We start from the raw sequence: 6,000 nt of genomic DNA, 5'->3' as shown, positions 1-6,000 counted from the left end.
ACAGGTATTTCGGTATCCCCAGACGCAGGAGCGCATCGGCAATAGCATACCAGCTGGCGCTATTAAACGCATTCCTTACATCCAGAGTCACTACCACGCAGAAGCGAATTCCCCTCCTCTTAGGCTCAAGTGCTATCTCGGCGGTTTTTGTAACCCACAAGATAGCGTCTACGGTGGACCTCCCCTTCCGGAAGCCGTACTGGTTGCTCGAAAGACCATTTTCGCCCTCGGTGAACCTCAACATTCTATTGAGGATGATGTTTTCGAGCACCTTTCCTGCCGTGTCAATCAAGCATATTGGTCTATATGCCGACGGGTCTCCGGGTGGTTTCCCCGCCTTTGGCAATAGTACCTGGCTCTGCCTCTTCCAAGCTTCTGGGAAAACTCCCTCGTCCAGGCATTTCTGCATAGCAGACCTGAACATCTCGGGAGCCTCTGCAATAACTCTTCCTCTGATCGTGCTCGCTGCATCCGCCGCCTAGCCCGTAGGCAGGCGCGGCGCAGGTCCACAATCACGTCGGTCCACTAGTAAGCCGGTGGCCTCCCATTTCTAGGGTGGACTCGCCTAGGCATGGTCGCATCACACGCACGGAGAGCGTCGTAGTCGCCTAAACCGAGTAAGTTTCGCTCACGGTGGAGCGCCTCCCTACTGTGTTGTGTCGATAGCGGTTAGTTTAACAGTCTAAGAATATGATTACGGACCGCCTGTTCCAGTGGTAGGAGTCCACTAATCAGGTGACCCCCTAATTCATGGTGTTATGCGGCTTTCTGCTTACCGTGCCAGGAAATAAATGATTAAGGGGTCTAATAAAAACCTAATCGCTTAACGGAGCCTGTAGAGTACCAGAGGGCCCTGCACAGTATTCTGCCCTTACTGCGCTAATCGGAGCAATGGTGCAGTTGACCTTATGTTTTTCTGAGATAATCAGCTATCCTTCTTAAGCCTCATCTGCGAGGCATGCGAGGCCTAATAAGGGTGGGGTTATGCGTTTTGCACAGTGTCCTCTGCAAGTATATGTATCTTTGCCTCTTTACGCTTCAATCGATTCCGAACTGGTTTTATCGCTGCTGCTATTTTGTTGTGTTGTGATTGCAAGAGTTTGATCTTGCCAAGTTTGGGTAGTGGCAACGACTGCACTCTTAGAAAAAATCATGTAAATTTAAGTTCACTTGGATGCACATAAAAGGAGCAGCCCGTTTCACACTAGCTTACGTCTTCTATAATGAATAAAGTCTAGCTAGCAATCGCTAGAACCGAATCGGCAGATAAAACATATGAAAGTAAAATATTGGATTCGAACACTGGGCCGCTGACTGAGAAGCACAGATTATAGCTCTCGGCCATATCACCGAGTTGCAAGATAGATGATGAATGTGAAACTGCTTCTACGTACCTGGTTTTATAGGGCACTTCATGAAATTCTCTCCTCCTCTTTCACTCTTAAAGAAATTTTGTAAACAACAAGGCCAAGAAACGTCAAAATCCCATACAAAATCAAAACAATGCAGTGCACGGGGGTGAATCTTCATCACGAAAAGTGCTGCTCGTATGGTACCTGAACACTAGCGATCCTGGTGGTGGAAGTCAAGCTTTACTCCACAGCGAGCATGGGAGGCGTTCTCCAAGTGACAATTTCGCGTCTTCCACCTCGAAATTTCCAATTTGTTCAAAGATACATATCTGTTCTATGCCTATAGGTTTGTTGACATCTTGTGCAATCAGCTTGAACTTACATGATGGATGTAAATCGAGTAAAATTGCCATTCAGCTATGAAATGTTTATATTCGTTGGTGGTTTACGTCAAGTGTAAATTTCTATTTTTTTTTTAAGTGTAGGACAGCTCAGGTCAATCTTCAGCATAAAAGAACAGTTTTAGTCCAAGAACCTTGCGAAACACCTATATAGTTTCGCATTATGCGTTTTCCCGTTGTTTGCTACTTTCAATAAAAATAAACTTGTAAACTCGAGCAGCAATCAACTTCCTCTGATGAGGTTTTCCTGGAATCCTTATTCGATACAAACTTCCCCGGATGTGTTGATAAGGACTGTTCAATTTATAAAACGGACAACTTTACAAGGGTATAAAAAGAAGACGCGTAGTTCAAATTTAACCACCCTTGATTCGTTGTTCATTACATCATCTTTCATTATAGTAATAATTTTTGAATCGAATAAAAATAGTTTTATTTTAAAGCAAATTGGTCAGGTGTTAAATAAGGTGAATTTTTCGATTTCTGAAAATTGAAAATATATATAAAACTAGCTGTCCCGGCAAACTTTGTCTTACCGTCTTTCGGGTGGTTTGACAACTGTTGAGCTCAAAATAGCACCGCACTCTAGATTGATTTCATTTCGATCGTGTTGATTTCCTTCCCAGCTCATGTAAAATCAAAATTTTTCAATTTTGTTACTTTTCTAGCTGATTTTCATAACTTTTTGTACATATAAACACAACCACCACGAATACGAACCGAACCGTGCAAGAGTCATCCTGATAGGTTCAGCCGTTCTTGAGTTTTGTTGCCTCAAAGGGACTTCAAACTCATTTTTATATATATAGATTACTGTTCACATTATGGTATATCGTTTTTAATACCAGAAAAGTATGTGCCATGCTACAGCAGCATGAGTAATAAACATTCTGGCAAAATTTAAACTCAATTGGAAAAATAAGTGTTGAGATATCAAAGTCTCAAGTGAGATTCAATTTTTTGAATAAAATTCAACTGTAAAGCAAAAAGGGCATGAAAATATTAAATAATCATTTTTTTTATGCATTCAGTCGAAAGTGGGAATAATGTGGTTTGAAATGCAGAAAACTGCTTATTAATAGCATTGCTGGTTTGGTTACTGTGCGCCATTACAGACACAGGTATCAATACAGTTTCGTTCTTTGAAGGTTCTTTCAAATAACAATGCAACCAAATGCAAATTTTGCAAAACAATGATGTTGGAAATAAAAACTTTGCATCCGATTATTATTGAATAAGGTGTACAATAACATAGGACCAACTTTGTTGAAAATAAATAATAACAAGATTCGCTAGAGTCGAAAATCTGCATCAATGGAGCAAAAAGTATGAAATTTTTTAACCCTCAAAAGGATATTTTAAAAAAAGGTCCGTTTTGGGATCCTGGGGTCCATTGGACCCCAACATATATTCTCGCGTATCTCGTGATCCTTACTTTTTAAAAGGTTGATGTTTTCAGCAAAGATGTTCGGTAAGTCAAGGCCTATCTAGTGATGAACAATTTATTTTAGGAAATATCCGATAGTTGGCGCTAGAGAGCATTCCAAAACGCCCCTAATCAATGGGATGTAACATATCAAAGCAAGCGGACAAGACGCACAATACAAAAGAATAAATCACACTTCTGTAAATGGGTAGACATAAATGTCCGGCAGCTCAAAAGGGTTCGTTCAAATATTACGTAACGCTAGGGGTAGCGAGAGTGTCTAGCGCTGTGTTACGCTTTTTAAAAAAACATAATTTACCACACAAAAGTTGTTACGTGGAGTAGGGAGGAGTTCTGAAATTGTCAAATATTGCGTTACGTATTATTTGAATGAACCGAAGAGACATCACAGACAAACAGACATATCATTGATAAAATAACATCTCATATATCGCAAGATCCTGATTACTTATAAAGTTGGTGTCTTCGGCAAAGTTGTTTGATTGGTGAAGGGGCGCTAGTGAGTATACAAATTTTGTATTTCATATATCTCAGGATTCTGATTACTTAGAAAGTAAGTGTTGTTCGGGAGGCCAAATATTTGTTTGATTCGGAACTTTGACATAGGCTGGTGCTAATGAACAATTTTTTACATTTTATATCTGTTGTACATCGGAATACTTATTATTTACAGAGATGGTGTGGCAAAGTCTTTGGCAGGCATGGGGCTAAAATATATTGACACTATAGAATTGACAGGCTTACGGATACATAATTGAGTGATTAAATTGTTATGTACAGTTTATATTTTAGAAGAATCTCGGGAGAAATTCCTAGAAGAATCCCGAGAGGCATTCCTAGAGCAATCCCAGATGGAATTCCTGTAAGAATTCCTGGGGGAATGTTAGGAGAAATTCTTAGAAGAATTCCAGGAGAAATTCCAAGAGGAATCTCAGCAGGAATTCCTGTAGGGGACGCGGGAGGTTCCTGGAAGAACCCCGAAGGATTTCTTAGAGGAATCCCGGGAGCACTACTGGTACAAATTCTTAAATGAATCCCGGGAGGAATTTCTGGAAAAAAATGCGGATTCCAAGTGCATTTTCTAGTTTCTAGATGAAGCCCTGGAGGAACCTTTGGAGAATCATTGAAAGATTCCCCGTATTAATTTCAAGTCAGAGTTAATTGAAATTGAAAACTTACATACATATGAATAATTCCGTCGAAGACATCAACTCCGAATATTTTCTCTCGATCGAGACATCAACGTAACAAAAGTATATTACATTTTTGAAATATGGTTCAAAAGTCTCATCTATGTGTGATCTTTGCAGCTACATTTGCGCCACCTGGTGAGGCAATTCTGATGTAAAATACCCACCAAATAGGAAGTATTGGTATTGTTAACAGTTTGTTAATATATTGTATCAAGACATTCACCTCAAAAGAAGTTTCCTTTTTTGAGGACATTTGTCGATTGGGGTATCTAGGATGCTGGGCGGACATGTATTTATTAGCGCCAGCTTGCAGATAAACTATCAATACCAATAGTCCTTGATGCATTAAACATTTTTGCCGAAGACACGAATATTCTATACAATCAGAATATAAAAATATTCGAACTAAATATAACTTTTAATCTGTAATTTTAATACACACTAGCGCCATCTACTGAGATAATTCGATTCAATTTATTTATCATAAGGTTGCCCTTGGTCTATTGAACAATTTTGTCGAAGACAGCATTATTCTAGCAAGTCACGATCAAAAGATACAATCATTCGTACCGTGGGGTCCAATGGACCCCAGGGGTACACGGTTCGCCCGGTTCAACTTTGGTATCCAAAATAATCCATAGTACGCCATGAAACTATCGGTATTTTTGCACAAATAACTCATCGCGGTGTAGTTTAAAGGTACTGTAAAAATGTGGCTGATATATAAATCCAAACTTTTTTGCGACCACTTCAAAGTGGCTCTGGGGTCCAATGGACCCCAGGTATCCATTAGAGGGTTAATGTGACCATCTTTATGGATTAAATTTAGGATGAAAAATGCAATTAAAAGTAAATTTCTCTTCTGTATCATTCAGAGAGCAATATTCTACTACTCTGGACAAACTTCTAGCCGAATTCATGATGCTATTGCAACACAGGACTTCAATGAACATTTTTTAATAATTTCTATGAAAACCTGGTAACTCATTATATCAAGCTGGAAACTGCTTGGTGAATTATTATTGACCAACTATTAAAAACTTCATGAAAATGTACATGTTTAGTATGTGGAAAGTTATGTCGAATTTTGAGAAATAGGTGTTTATTGATGTTTTACGAAAACCGCTTCAGTTACTCAATAAAGAACATATTGCTTAATGTTATATTTTTCCTACATTTGAGAATAACCATAGAAAGTTATGCAAGAAGCTGATAATGATTTTATTGAAAAATAAAAAAAGATATCGCACAAGCAAGTTGTCCGTTTTATAAATTGAACAGTCCTTACTACATCTTCGGATGAACCTGATGTCTTTTCTTATAGTTTTGATTCTCTTACTAAGAGTCGGAGTATCGTAACTATAGAATCGATTGAATGGAAACTAAATCGCATTGCTACTTTTAAATCTCCGAAATTATAATACTTCAAGCATACTCTGATACAACTGCTTGTTTGCAATCTTGCTGTAAGGTATTTTTCGTACATATCAGTTTGACCTCTTACTTCTGAAATGATTAGAACGCTTTGTCGAGCATCACATCCGTGATGTTTTTCTGGCTAACTTGCCTCTTCATGTGAACCAACATGCTTACTAAAATGTAAAGTG

The sequence above is a fragment of the Aedes albopictus genome, chromosome 1 (genome assembly GCF_035046485.1).
Source record: "Aedes albopictus strain Foshan chromosome 1, AalbF5, whole genome shotgun sequence".
NCBI lineage: Eukaryota > Metazoa > Arthropoda > Insecta > Diptera > Culicidae > Aedes > Aedes albopictus.
This window is presented reverse-complemented; position numbering follows the sequence as displayed.